The sequence below is a fragment of the Macaca mulatta genome, chromosome 10, assembly GCF_049350105.2.
Source record: "Macaca mulatta isolate MMU2019108-1 chromosome 10, T2T-MMU8v2.0, whole genome shotgun sequence".
NCBI classification, from domain to species: domain Eukaryota; kingdom Metazoa; phylum Chordata; class Mammalia; order Primates; family Cercopithecidae; genus Macaca; species Macaca mulatta.
In genome coordinates, this window is record NC_133415.1 from 34,091,977 (window position 1) to 34,105,861 (window position 13,885).

Genomic DNA, 13,885 nt, shown 5'->3' on the forward strand with positions numbered 1-13,885 from the left:
GGGAGGCGGAGCTTGCAGTGAGCTGAGATTGCCGCCACTGCACTCCAGCCTGGGCGACAGAGTGAGACTCTGTCTCAAAAAAAAAAAAAAAAGAGTGATTCTTGTGTCCCAGCATATCTGAAATTCAAGAGTCATGAGTTCTGCAGGGCCTGGGGCTGGGCCTGAGAGAAGGCAGGTGGGTCCTAAAGGAGGGTGAAGATGCGAGTGGCCTCTGCAGACCCTGATCTCCCAGTCTAGATGAGAAAGCCTCCGTTCTGCTGCTGCGCAGTGAGCTCAGGTGAGTTACCTGATGGTTTCACCTTTGTCAAGTAGGGTGGAATTGGCTGCCTACCAGTTTAAAGGGGCCTGCTGGGAATAAAATTTGAATATAGAATTGGGCAGGCATGCTTTGAAAATATAGAATACGGCCGGGTGCTGTGGCTCACGCCTGTAATCCCAGCACTTTGGGAGGCTGAGGCAGGCGGATCACGAGGTCAGGAGATCGAGACCATCCTGGCTAACACGGTGAGACCCCGGTCTCTACTAAAAATACAAAAAATTAGCCGTGCCTGGTGGCAGGCGCCTGTAGTCCCAGCTACTCAGGAGGCTGAGGCAGGCGGATCACGAGGTCAGGAGATTGAGACCATCCTGGCTAACACGGTGAGACCCCGGTCTCTACTAAAAATACAAAAAATTAGCCGTGCCTGGTGGCAGGCGCCTGTAGTCCCAGCTACTCAGGAGGCTGAGGCAGGCGGATCACGAGGTCAGGAGATTGAGACCATCCTGGCTAACACGGTGAGACCCCGTCTCTACTAAAAATACAAAAAATTAGCTGGGCGAGGTGGCGGGCGCCTGTAGTCCCAGCTACTCGGGAGGCTGAGGCAGGAGAATGGCGTGAATCCGGGAGGCGGAGCTTGCAGTGAGCCGAGATCGCGCCACTGTACTCCAGCCTGGGTGCTGGGTGGCAGAGTGAGACTCCGTCTAAAAAAAAAAAAAGTACAGAATACAAGTGCCGTTTACTTACTGCTGCTTCCCCCCCGCCCCAGGCAGAGGCTACTGCTCACTACTAGTGTAGGAGGACCAGTGACAGAGGTGTCAGAAGCTTCCCTGGCAGGACCTGCTCATCCTCTGGACCTTGTAGTTTTGTGAAATCCTCAAGGCAAGGCAGACAGATCCAGCAAACACCAGCTTGAAAGTACCAGGGACAAGTAGAAGGAGTAGATAGAGGTCATGGGCTCTGTTCTCAGAGTTCACAGTTCACTTTGGAAGTCAAGGTGAATACTAAAAGAGCAATGTGGGCACCAGGGAGGCAGGGAATCAGGCACGCAGCACGCGTGGGTATTCTGCTGCGCAAAAGGCAGGGGCTGTTCCCTCCCTCCTGGACCTTCCTCCCATGCTCCAGGCACACCCTGCGTCAGGGCTGTGGGACAGACTCCCTCTCCCTGAAACACTCTTTCCTGCAATATTGCATGCGAACTCCCTCAACCCTTCATGCCTTTGCTCAGATGTTACCTCCTCTGGGAATCCTCATGCCCCCCAGTGTAAAATGTCAGTGTGTCTCCTTCCCTCAGTGCTCTGGATTCCCTGTACTCTGCTTTACTCTCCGTTTTTCCGGAGCACTGACCCTCTAGCGTGCTGTGTTGCTCGCTCATGCTTACTGAGAGGTGGCAGGGCCCGGGCTCTGGAGACAGGCTGCCTGGGGTTGATTTGTGACTTCACCACTTGCTACTCATATGGCTTTGGGTGATTATTTAACCCCTTTGGCCTTGGTTTCCTCATTTGTATGAATAATACCTAACTCAGAAGTTTTGTGAGGATCAAGTGAATTTATATTTATAAAATTCATAGCATTAACACCTGCCATGGAGTCAGAGCTGTATTATATAAGTGTTTAATAAATACAGCTTTTATTGTCCGTCTTCTTCCACAAAAATAGAAGCTTCATGAAGTCAGAAACCCTATTTGTTTTGTTCTCTGACAGATCCCTAAGCATTTAGAGCAGGACATGGGGCAGAGCAGCCCATCTGTGTTCACTGAACAAGTGACTGGGTGGGGGGTGGGGGGTGGTCTGGGAAGGCGTCAGGGAGCGGTGGGGTATGGGTCAGTGCTGTGGATGGCGCAGGCCACTGGGTCCCTGTTCCAGCTCTGCATTGGTGGCCGCGTAATCTTGGACCACTGTCTTCATCTCTCGGAGTCTCTGGGGAGGCCCTTCTCGCAGAGGCGTACGCAGGATTAGGTGAAACACTGTACAGTATGTGCCAAGTGCAGTCTTGGCCTGGCTGGCAGCAGATGGTTGGGGAACGTTAGTTCCTTTTCCTTTCTCAGCACCCCTGGAATAAAGGAGTTGGGAACTGGCTCTCCGGGCAGTGGAGGAAGTGGGTTCAAGGGAGGGACCGGGGAAATCCTGAGTCTAGGTGTTGAGCAGGGGCAGAAACAAGATGTCGGAGAGATGGAACTTGCCTGGCAGGAGTGGTTTCTAAGAAGAGCTGTTGATTGTTGAACTTTGATGCTAAGGTGAGGGTTTGGATTTTTGGGGGATAGCTTTATTTTGGTATAGTTTCAGAAAAGTTTGAGAATAGTACATGAGTTCCTATTTACCCTTCACCTAGAGTCACCAGTGGTTTGCGTTTTACCCCATTTGCTTTTTCATATTTTTTTCTTCTCTTTGAATTTTTTTTTCCCAGAACAATTTGTAAATTAGTGAAAATGTCCCCCTTAACTCCTGAATCCTTCAGTGTCTGTTTCCTGGGAACGAGAATATTCTCTCGGAGTCTGATAGGGCACCCTAGCATAGGGTGCTTCCACAGAAAGTGGCACAGTGTGAAGGTGTCCAGAGAGGATGAAGGTGTGGCGGGCAGTGTGGAACAGTGTCCACTGAAGGTGGGGTGGTGAGGACAGGGTAGTGACTGGCGGGCAGTGTGTAACAGTGTCCACTGAAGGGTGGGGTGGGGAGGACAGGGTAGTGACTGGGCACAGAGAAGAGACGTGGACCAAGAGGCCTGGAGTGGGAGCAGCAGCGCTGTCTTCTGGGGAGGAAAGCTGCGTAGAGACTCTGAGGAGGCAGGTTTAGCTTCAGCCTCGTGCTTGGGAGCACAGAGTCAGAGTTCGGAGGTGCAGCTGAGTCTGAAGGACGCTGCCGGCCTCCATCCTCGGGGTGCACAAGGTTCTGTCATGAGGATAATAGGTAGAGATGAGTGTACTGTAGTCCCGTGTGGACTTAGGAGTCACTAGTGACAACAGCAGGTGGAATTAAGACCCTTGGTTGTTAAAGAGTGGGAAGGATGGTGGGAAGCCAAGGGCCAAAGCCAGTCTAGGGGGGTGCAGGAAGGGTCCCAGGGAAACGGGGAGGGGTGAAGACCCAAGGAGGTTGAAGGGAAGGTGGTGCAGCAACGTAAGAAGAGACAGGATTGGCCACATGCGGTGGCTCACAGCTGTAATGCCAGCGCTTCGGGAGGCCACGACGGGAGAGACCAACGTAGGCAACAAAGAGACCGTTCTCTAAAAAAGAAAAAACGAGAGAGAGAATGAGAGAGACTGACTGAGCTAGAAGAGACCCATGGGGCCCAGAGGCATTCCCAGGCTGCATCCTCAGCCCAAGGTTCTCTGGGTCTGAGGTACTTTTTGGACTCTGTCCTTTCCAGATCAGGAGCCGAGCTCACAAGCTTTAAGGAATACTCTATGACTGACGCCACCCAGGGTGCTAAACCCAGTCAGACTGTTGAAGGATTTAAAATGCACTTCCCTGCTGCCTAAGTGTTTTTGTAGAAGAAATACCTCAGGGAGAATGTATTAAAGAAAACTTTTTAATTTAATTTTATTTTCTTTTTTGAGACGAAGTCTCATTCTTTTGCCCAGGCTGGAGTGCAGTGGTGCCATCTTGGCTCACTGCAGCCTCTGCCTCCTGGGTTCAAGCGATTCTCCTGCCTCAGCCTCCCGAGTAGCTGGGATTACAGGCGCCTGACACCGCGCCTGCCTAATTTTTGTATTTTTAGTAGAGACAGGGTTTCACCATCTTGGCCAGGCTGGTCTTGAACTCCTTTCCTCTTGATCCACCCACCTCTCCCAAAGTGCTGGGATTACAGGCATGAGCCACCGCGCCTGGCCAAGAAAACGTTTTCTATTTCAGCTTATGCTAAGTTTTAAAAATGGCATTTTCCCCCATTTTTGAAAAGATAACGTGTTACATGTGTGGTTCCTCCAATGCCCGGCTGTGGGAAAGCCTGGATTCCCTTTGGAGCACAGACTTCAGGAGTGCAGCCACTGCGGGGCTGCGCTGTGTTTCCACAAGTGCCGTCACCACCTTTCATGTGCTGAATGCTGGGAATTCAGTAGTGAGCCGTGGACTACCAGAGCCAGCCCATACCCTGCTGTTACTTTTTTTTTATTTTTTGAGACAAGGTCTTGCTCTGTTGCCCAGGCTGGAGCGCAGTGGTGCAGTCTCGGCTCACTGCAATCTTGACCTCCAAGGCTCAAGCGATTCTCTCACCTCAGCCTCCTAAGTAGCTGGGACTACAGGCAGGCACCACTACTCGCTGCTAATTTTGTTAATTTTTTGTAGAGGCAAGGTCTTGCTGTTACCAAGGCTGGTCTCCAACTCCTGGGCTCAAGCGATCCGTGTACCTCAGCAGGTGTGGGCCACCTCACCCGTCTCTTAAGGAATTTTGCAAGTGGGTTGTTAACTGCCGCCATTATAATTAAATGAATTATAATAAAGACAAAGGTAATAAATACTTAAAACTCATCACTTCCTCGTGACCTTAGCATCACCTGTGCCATCCCATCTGCGGTGTCTGGTAGAGACATGTAGTGATGTGCCGTACGCATCTCTTCACAACTGTGTCTGCACTCAGATATGTCACGTTGGGGTCTGGACATTAGCCTCGGTGGGAGCATTTACACCATGGACACTCGAAAACATGACACATTAGGGCTGGGTTTATTGTTTTATTCGTTGTCTAAGAAAGTGATGAAGAAAATGTTGACATTGCAGTTTAAACTTACAGTGTTTTGTGTCTATAGCCATTATATTGTGAATAGTACAAGAAAATTGAGTAAATATTCTTCTGGTATTTGAAACTAGTGTCCAGTTCAGCAGAGAAGTTGTTTATATCATGATTGATCTTTATCTTCTTTCAGTTTTGTTTTATTCCTTAAAGTAGAGTAAATGGCCACAGATGTAACAGTTGGACCAAATTAAAAAAAAAATCTAGAAAAGCCTTCTGGAAGAATCAGTTGGCTCTGTGGAATTTACAATGAAGAGTATTATAGATTTTATTCCTATGTGCTTTATTATAGTATATAATTGTGTATTTTATATATATTTATTACTATATTGTATATTTTATTACCATTGTGTGTGGCATATCTTTTATATCATTAAAATTGAAAATAAATGTCTGTCCATATAAATACATGCACATGTTTTTGGAGACCAGTCTGTTAAGCATTTACTAGCACAGTACCGCAGTGGGTGAAATAAATACTGCCCTCCTGCAGTCCACAGTGTCTGGGGAGGACCGATAGACAGATGAGCACAGACGCCTCCAAGTGTGCAGGGCACTGATGGGGGCCAGGGCAGGCCCAGCCAAAGTGCAGGACCTGGCACTTAGTCGGAGGTGAGGATGGAGTTGAGCAGGAACCGAGGGTGACTGGCCGGCATAGCGGCATTTGGGCGAGGCTGAGGCAGCGGAGCAGACGGGCAGATGGTGTGCCTCCGCGGAGTGATAAGGAGGAAACCATGGCGCTCTGGAGAAAGTGGGTGTGGCCGGAGTGCACAGCTGCTCGTTGGAGGTTGCATGAAGGGCACGTTGACAGCTTGAGGATTCTGCCGTCAGGCGGGTTGTCCCCTCCGTTGCCACAGATACTTTTAGGCTTCAGACAAGGGGTGTTAAAGTAATAATTGCTGTGAAGTAAATACTTAAGTTCAGCAAATACAGACTGTCCAATTCCTGTGTTCAAGACTCTGCTGATGGTTTTCCGGGAACCGAAAGGTGTCCTTGCCCACTAGGAATGTATTCCATGGTAGGGAACCAGACGTGTGTGCAGTCTGCTGTGGTAGCAGGCAGATTTGAACAAAGTGCTGTGGAGGAGGCCATTAATTCTGATTGCGGGATGGGAAGGCAGGAAAGTAGTTTGCAGCAATTTCCTTTTGGAAGCTCAGAAGAATGTCCTACCTTTCACCAAAGGCCCTTACCGTCTTTATTTCCCAGTTTATCTCCGTTCCCCTGCCCTGAGCTGCTGCTGTTTCATGAATGCTAATTCTGCCTCTAGCCAGACTGCTAGAGAGGACCACATCCCATGCTTCCTCCTGTTCCTCAAGAGCTCGTATTACGCACCTTCAGAAAGACTTGCTGGGGGCCAGGTGCGGTGGTTCACCCCTGTAATCCTAACCCTTTGGGAGGCCAAGGCGGGAGAATCCCTTGAGCCCAGCAGTTCCAGACCAGTCTGGGCAATATAGCGAGACCCCATCTCTATACAAAATTAAAATATTAGTTGGGTGTGGTGGCATATGCCGGGCGTGGTGGCGGGTGCCTGTAGTCCCAGCTACTTGGGAGACTGAGGAAGGAGAATGGCGTGAACCCGGGAGGCGGAGCTTGCAATGAGTCGAGATTGCGCTACTGCACTCCAGCCTGGGCGACAAAGCAAGACTCAGTCTCAAAAAAAAAAAAAAAAAAAAAAGAGTGCTACATGGCTCAAAGCCGGAGCAAATAAGACGGCCAACAGAACATTAGTATGTAAGTTAAATGTTTTATTTCTTTGTAATCTTAGCTGAACAATATAGGCAGAGGTGGATTGCCAAAATATGTTGTGGGGATCAGGGTAGAAGACAGTGTAAGTTTTTCATTCTGGTAACTTGTCCACATAACCCAAATTCACTTCTTGCTGTTAAATTCCATGTCTTATACTAGAGTAAATAAAGCTGAAAATCTAATTAGATAACACAAGGGAGTTAAGGTTACAGTGGGAAACAGCACTGCCCCATTTTCTTGGCTTTTGCTTAAATATAACCTCAACGCACTTGTATCCAGCCTCCAGCTATTCCCAGAAGCCTGGAAGCAATCACTGTGCTCAGCAGTCATCAGTTTATGGCTGGCTTTTTATTTTAAATCATTGGCATGCTGGATAAAATACATGTATATATAGAGTTTGTTTGTTTGTTTTGAGACGGAGTCTCACTCCGTCACCCAGGCTGGAGTGCACTGGCGCGATCTCGGCTCACTGCAAGCTTTAAAGAGCTTTTGTGACTTAGGCTCTGCTTTCAAAGGATTATAAGTTTCCAAAAGCTAGAACAGTCACCAAACGTAAGTTCTGCGTGTTAAAGGTTATGAGAGTGTTACAGACTACCTAGCTGTAGAGACTTCTTTTGTTTTGAGACGGAGTCTCGCTCTGTCACCCAGGCTGGAGTGCAGTGGCGCGATCTCGGCTCACTGCAACCTCCGCCTCCCGGGTTCACGCCGTTCTCCTGCCTCAGCCTCCTGAGTAGCTGGGACTACAGGTGCCCACCACCACGCCCAGGTAATTTTTTTTGTATTTTTAGTAGAGATGGGGTTTCATCGTGTTAGCCAGGATGGTCTCGATCTCCCGGGTGAATCTTCAGTCTTTTCTGTTGTGATAATTAAATAGGAGGAGGAGCTCAGGGGGCTTGTCTTTTATTTATTTATCTTAAACATTTTTTAATTTTTTTTTGAGAGAGCTTCTCACTCTTGCTGGAGTGCAATAGTGCAATCACAGCTCACTGCAGCCTCAACCTCCTAGGTGCAAATGATCCTCCCACCTCAGCCTCCCCAGTAGCTGGGACCACAAGTGCGTGCCACCATGCCTGGCTAATTTTTTGTAGAGATGGCATCTCACCGTGTTGCCCAGGCTGGTGTCAAACTCCCGGGCTCAACTCATCTTCCTGCCTCGACCTTCCAAAGTGCAGGGATTTCAGGTATGAGCCATTGCACGTGGCTGGTCTGTCTTTTAGAAAGGGCCCATGATTGCCTGCGTCTAAGCCTGGCTCTGGTTGGTCTCCCTTCTGCATGCAGCAGACACCGAAACTCTGAACTGCTGCCCCGGTTCCACAGTGGGGCTGGAAGGGGTCGGTTGTGGCCATCAGCTTTACGCCCTGTGCTGCCTCCACTGTCACGACCTGTGTGTGGCTCCATCCTGGGCCTCATGATGACCAAGCCTGTGTCCCAGGCCTTCTGGGGAAGAATCATATATATGCTCAGTTATATACCCTACAGAAGTCTCTTACCAGATTTGAGACTGGTAGAAAGTTTCTCCCATTTGGTGAGCCATCTGTTCTGATGTCCTTTGAAGTACAACATTCCCTCCCCAGGCCTCCCCCAACCCTTGTTTTCCCCATGGTGAGGCTTGGCAAGCATTGATGCCACAGGACATGGGTGAAGAGGGTGGCAGCAGGCCCTCTGTCTGCATGCACAGGCCTCTCTTCTCCCATTTCCTCCCATCTGAGTGGTGAAGGAGGCTTACTCACCCCGCGGAAGAGTCAGGAGTAAAGGCACACAGCAGGCAGGTTTGGAGTCACAGGACGCTCCTTAAAGAACTGAGTACTACTGGGCATGGTTGAGGGCCCCCTGTAGCTGGAGGTGGGCAGCCCATGTGGGCCCAACTGGGCAAGGCGTGACATGCCTGACGCACAGGGGCCTGAGGGCAGGTCTGTGCGGGCATTGTCGGGACTGCGGGCGCTTGGGGGCTGGCAGTGCCAAAGGCTACTTATGCTGACGGGTCAGGTTACAGCTGCTGTGGGAACTGTGGCCTCTGAATTTCCTGGCTTATGCGTGGAATTTCAGTTGCACAATACTACAACAACTTGGATTCTTTTTCCTCCCTTTCCTCTCCCTCCTTGGCACTTAATTTTATATCACAGTGAATAAGATCCATATCTTTCTGCCCTTGCCCTTTTTCCTGGGGCAGACAGTCCTACCCACCTTCCTTCTCCTGCTGCCCCAAAGTGTGTCTGCCGGGAGACCAGCCCAGGGTCCTGACCTGTGGGAATCTTCCTTCTGCCTCCAAGGCCCTGAGGATGGGGGTGAGCTGCCCGGGATGGGCTGTTGTGTGTTGTAGGGGGGTTCAGCCTTTCTATGTGCTTACCCCTCCCCAATGTGCCTTGCTGTCCCTACTCCCGTATGTCTGTTCACCTGTTCCGTGTGCCTGGCCCACCCTCCCAGGTGGCTTAGCCCGGTTCGCCCCAGACTTCAGTTTCTACTTGGAGTCCCACCCTCTTTGGGAAACCCATCATCACCAGCTTACCTGAGAATTATTTCCCCTTCCAGTGGACCATGTGACTTGAGCATTTCATTTGGTGTTTAATCAGATACTGCCTCAGGATATATATTTTCTTGTCTCAAGATTTTTTGTGTTTTGTTTGAGATGGGATGGGATGGTCTGGTTCCTTTTTTCTACAAACCAAATTATAAAATTTGAGGGCCAAGATTTTAACAGTACCTTGCTTATTAAGTAGCCATTGGTTTGTAACTGATTTGCTGAATGAGCACATATTCTTAGTGTTTGCCTTGAGGAGCACATTGGGCTTGCAGACAATGAAAGATGGAGAAAAAAGCGAGGCCCTTGCATCCAGATTCGTTAAGAGGCCTTGCCTGGCCTTGTGTGGAGTGGCCTGCCTGCCTTGCCATCTCCTCTTCCTCTCTCACTGAGCCCTGAGCCCACTGGCCGGTGGTGCTGGAAGGCCATGTCTGTTGTCACCTGCCTGTGCACCTGTGCTGCTTCTCCTTGCAGCACAGCTTGCAGGAGCACCTGCAGGCTCCTCCTTTCCCTGGGCATCCCCCCTCCCGGGTCGGACTGGATACCACTTCATTACCACCTGAAGGGCCAGGGGGCCCCTTCTGATGTTTTCTCTTACGCTGCTGTTCTTTTTCTCACAGTGTGTCAGTATGGACGTACCTGTGTATTGATGTTTTTATACAAATGGTTGTGTCCACCACTGTGCTTCCATCTCTGGGGCACAGGAGACATAGGAGTTCTGTTCACATTCTGTGCTTAGCCCCAACACAGTGCCTGGTGCCTGGTCGACTCAGTCAGTGCTAGATGAATGACCTGTTGTTTGTTTGTTCGTTTGTTTGTTTTGACATGGAGTCTTGCACTGTCACCCAGGCTGGAGTGCAATGGTGCAATCTCGGCTCACTGTAGCCTCCGCCTCCTGGGTTCAAGCGATTCTCCTGCTGAGGCCGAGGAGGCTGAGGCCTCCCAAGTAGCTGAGAATACAGACGCGCAACACCATGCCCAGCTAATTTTTTTGTATTTTAGTAGAGGAGGGGTTTCACCACGTTGGCCAGGCTGGTCTCAAACCCCTGACCTCAAGTTATCCACCTGCCTCAGTCTCCCAAAGTGCTAGGATTACAGGCATGAGCACCCAGCCCCCCTTTTTTTCCTGACACAGGGTCTTGCTCTGTTGCCCAAGCTGGAGTGCAGTGGCGTGATCTCGGCTCACTGCAGCCTCCGCCTCTGGAGCTCAAGTGGTCTTCCCACCTCAGCCACCTGAGTAGCTGGGACTTACAGGCATATGCCACTATGGCCAGCTAATTTTTTTGGTATTTTTTTGGTAAAGACGGGGTTTTGCCGTGTTGCCCAGGCTGGTCTCGAACTCCTGAGCTCAAGCAGTCTCTCCACTTTGACCTCCCAAAGTGCTGGGATCACAGGTGTGTGCCACCATGCCCGGCATCCAGAAGACTTTTTAACAGGTTATGGAACACAGTTTAGAAAATGCTGCCTGCAAGCAGGGTGGGGTGCTGAAATCAAGGACAAGATAAATAGGAAAGACATAACAGATAAAAAAAATTTCCACATTAAAAAAAAATCCTGCCCAATTAAATGGCTTGGAAAGACAGTTGGACTTGGTGCCTTTTCCCACCAACCCCAATTCAAGGACCTATTTAAGCCACCTACTGTGTGCCAGGAATTACAGGTGTTAGGGGAGGGAACACAGACAGGAAGTGGTGGGGAATTGCTAAATTCTGCTTCCGATTTCGGATTTTTAAAAAATACATACGTATTACTGCTAAAACCTGATGCTTCTTAGGAAATGAGAACTAAAAAGCACAGAAGCCCATCTGCCACATCGTGAGTCGGTCACAGCCGTGACTGCAGAGTTCTGTTATCTGACTCCCAAAGGGGCCTCCAACCAGTGGGCCCTGGGGCAGAACACGAAGATCCTCTGAGCATGGCCCCACAGCTGGTCAGCCGCTCACTCAAGGACCAGTGGGCCCTGTGGCGGAACACGAAGACCCTCTGAGCATGGCCCCGCAGCTGGTCAGCCGCTCACTCAAGGATGGACGGAACGGCAGATTTAGAACCTGGCGTCCACTCTCAAATCCCATTCAACAGCGTGGGCGGGGGACAGTGGAGGGGAAGCCATCTGTTCTCCCTTCTCACCAGGCTGAGAAAGGTGGGTGTTGAAGGCGGGGCCGAGAGAAGAGCCCACAGACCCCGCTCAGGGAGACTTTGCTGAGGACAGTGGCACAGAGCCTACTAACCTGCTGGAGGGGCTGGAGCAACGGCCCAGTCCCTCCACACACTGTGAATCCTGGCAGCCAGGGTAGAGATGTGGACCAAAGGGAAGTCTGATTACCAGCTATACTATGACCTCAGAGCACCCTTCTCCTCTGACGAGCTCCCAGTCCTTTCATGGACGTGACCTCACGAGGCCCTCACACTCCTTCCATAGGCATTTTCTCAGGCAAGTCACAGACAGCATCCCAGCACACAGAGCTGAGAGCCGCAGTCCTCTCTAAAACATGGGGAAGCATGCACCCATCCCGGGGTGTCGGCAAAGAGGCCGTCCTAGACGCTGCGCTTCTCCCAGCTGTTCTGGCTGGCAGCATTGGCTGCTTCTCAAAAATGATTCTGAGAGCTTAGGAAAAAGTGAATACCTCCAAAGTCCCAAAATAAGTTTCTAGAATTCCACAGAACAGAGTAACAGTCCTGCCTCACCCTCCTCACAGATCAAGGGCCCGTGTTGCCTTAAATCATTTCTAAGATAAGCCAAAAAAGGAGTAAAGGCAGCAGGGAAGAAGGAAGAAAGAAGGAAAAAAAAAAAGCATGTGTCTTGCCTAGATCAAAGGAGTTCTCATTTTAATCTCAAGACGGACACTGTCATTCCACAATGCCTGTCGGCTCCAGACCAAGCCAAGCAGCATGATCTGCAGGCTGCTCGTCATTTTACATTTCTTTTTTTTTTTTTTGAGACGGAGTCTTGCTCTGTCGCTCTGTCGCCCAGGCTGGAGTGCAGCGGCGCGATCTCAGCTCACTGCAAGCTCCGCCTCCCGGGTTAACAAGCTCCGCCTCCTGGGTTCACGCCATTCTCCTGCCTCAGCCTCCTGAGTAACTGGGACTACAGGCGCCCACCACCATGCTGGCTACTTTTTTGTATTTTTAGTACAGACGGAGTTTCACCATGTTAGCCAGGATGTTCTCGATCTCCTGACCTCATGATCCACCCGCCTCGACCTCCCAAAGTGCTGGGATTACAGGTGTGAGCCACTGTGCCCGGCCGTCATTTTACATTTCTTTCTTGTCCTTTAGAGAAAAGTACATATATTTTTACAAGAGTCCTCATTTGGCCGGGAATGTGAATTCTCTCCGTTTCCTTTCTTTCCTCTTCCCACTGCTGAACTTGGTCTCATGCTTCAGGATCTCAGATCCACCCTTTCTTCTGTGAAACTTGCATCTATTTACCTATTTTTACAAGCATCATTAAAAATTTTTTTTTTAATTTTTACTCTTTTTTTTTTTGAGACGGAGTCTTGCTCTGTCGTCCAGGCTGGAGAGTACAATGACGCGATCTTGGCTCACTGCAACCTCCGCCTCCCGGGTTCAAGCGATTATCCTGCCTCAGCCTCCTGAGTAGCTGGGATTACAGGTGCACGTGACCACACCTGGCTAATTTTTGTATTTTTAGTAGAGACAGGGTTTCACCATGTTGCTCAGGCTGGTCTCAAACTCCTGACCTTGTGATCTGCCCACCTCGGCCTCCCAGAGTGCTGGGATTACAGGCGTGAACCACCATGCCCAGCCAATTTTTACTCATTTTTACAGTAGAGAAGGGGTTTCGCTGTGTTGCCCAGGCTGGTCTCAAATTCCTGATCTCAAGTGATCTTCCCATCTTGGTCTCCCAAAGTGCTGGGATTACAGGCATGAGCCCCCACACCTGGTCCTCATTTTTATTATAATATGTACATAAATGTTTATTGAACTGAATCTTTTAGAAGCCTGTCCTTAACCTTTACCTCTCTTCTGAGCTGTTGTCAGTGGGATCCCCATGCTGTAGGCTTGAGTGTGTATGTGTGTGTGGTTTGCACGCACACTGCCCGGTGGCCAAGACTGTGAATCCATAGGGCAGATTCATCAAATATTGTTGCTTGAGTAAATGCCTCAAATATATGTGTTCCACTTTTTTTGCAGTGTACGTAGATGCCGTTGTGATGAACAGAATACAAATGCACGGGAGAATGTTGAATTCTTAGTAACTTTTTGATTGTTAGGCATTATTTTCAACCAATAGGTCGTATGGAACAGCCTCTATCACATAAAGATAACAAAATCACTGATGGTGAAAAGGAGTCGTCCTGCCAGGATAGACCAGGGACGCTGGCCATCCTGTTCATTTGCATCTGTGCTGCAGGTGTTCTGTTCTTTCAGTGTGTGTTGGTTGACCGCTTAGCTGGATGGTGGCCCTTGTCCGTGGAACCTCTGTCTCACCTACCTTTGATGTCCCTTGGAGTGCGTGCACACATGAGTGCCCAGGAAGTACTTACAGATTTGACTTAGTCCTTGGATCCGATTTCCCCTGTTCCACTACCCATTCCCATCTGCTATTTTACTTTCTTGAAATCCCTCTTACTTTTCTTCCTTTGTCTAGTTTTTACAGGTAACCCCTAACCTCCAA

The 13,885-nt window shown here is 49.7% G+C and overlaps 1 protein-coding gene and 1 non-coding gene across 34 annotated transcripts in view; both read left to right on the top strand.

Moving 5' to 3' along the window:
- MICAL3 (microtubule associated monooxygenase, calponin and LIM domain containing 3) overlaps window positions 1-13,885 on the top strand; it is a 232,361-nt gene that overhangs the window by 38,110 nt on the left and 180,366 nt on the right. The gene's annotated exons all lie outside the window — the stretch shown is intronic.
- Window positions 5,510-5,603, top strand: MIR648 (microRNA mir-648). The gene is given in 1 exon segment (NR_032666.2): window positions 5,510-5,603. It is a non-coding gene; the product is annotated as a microRNA mir-648 (primary transcript).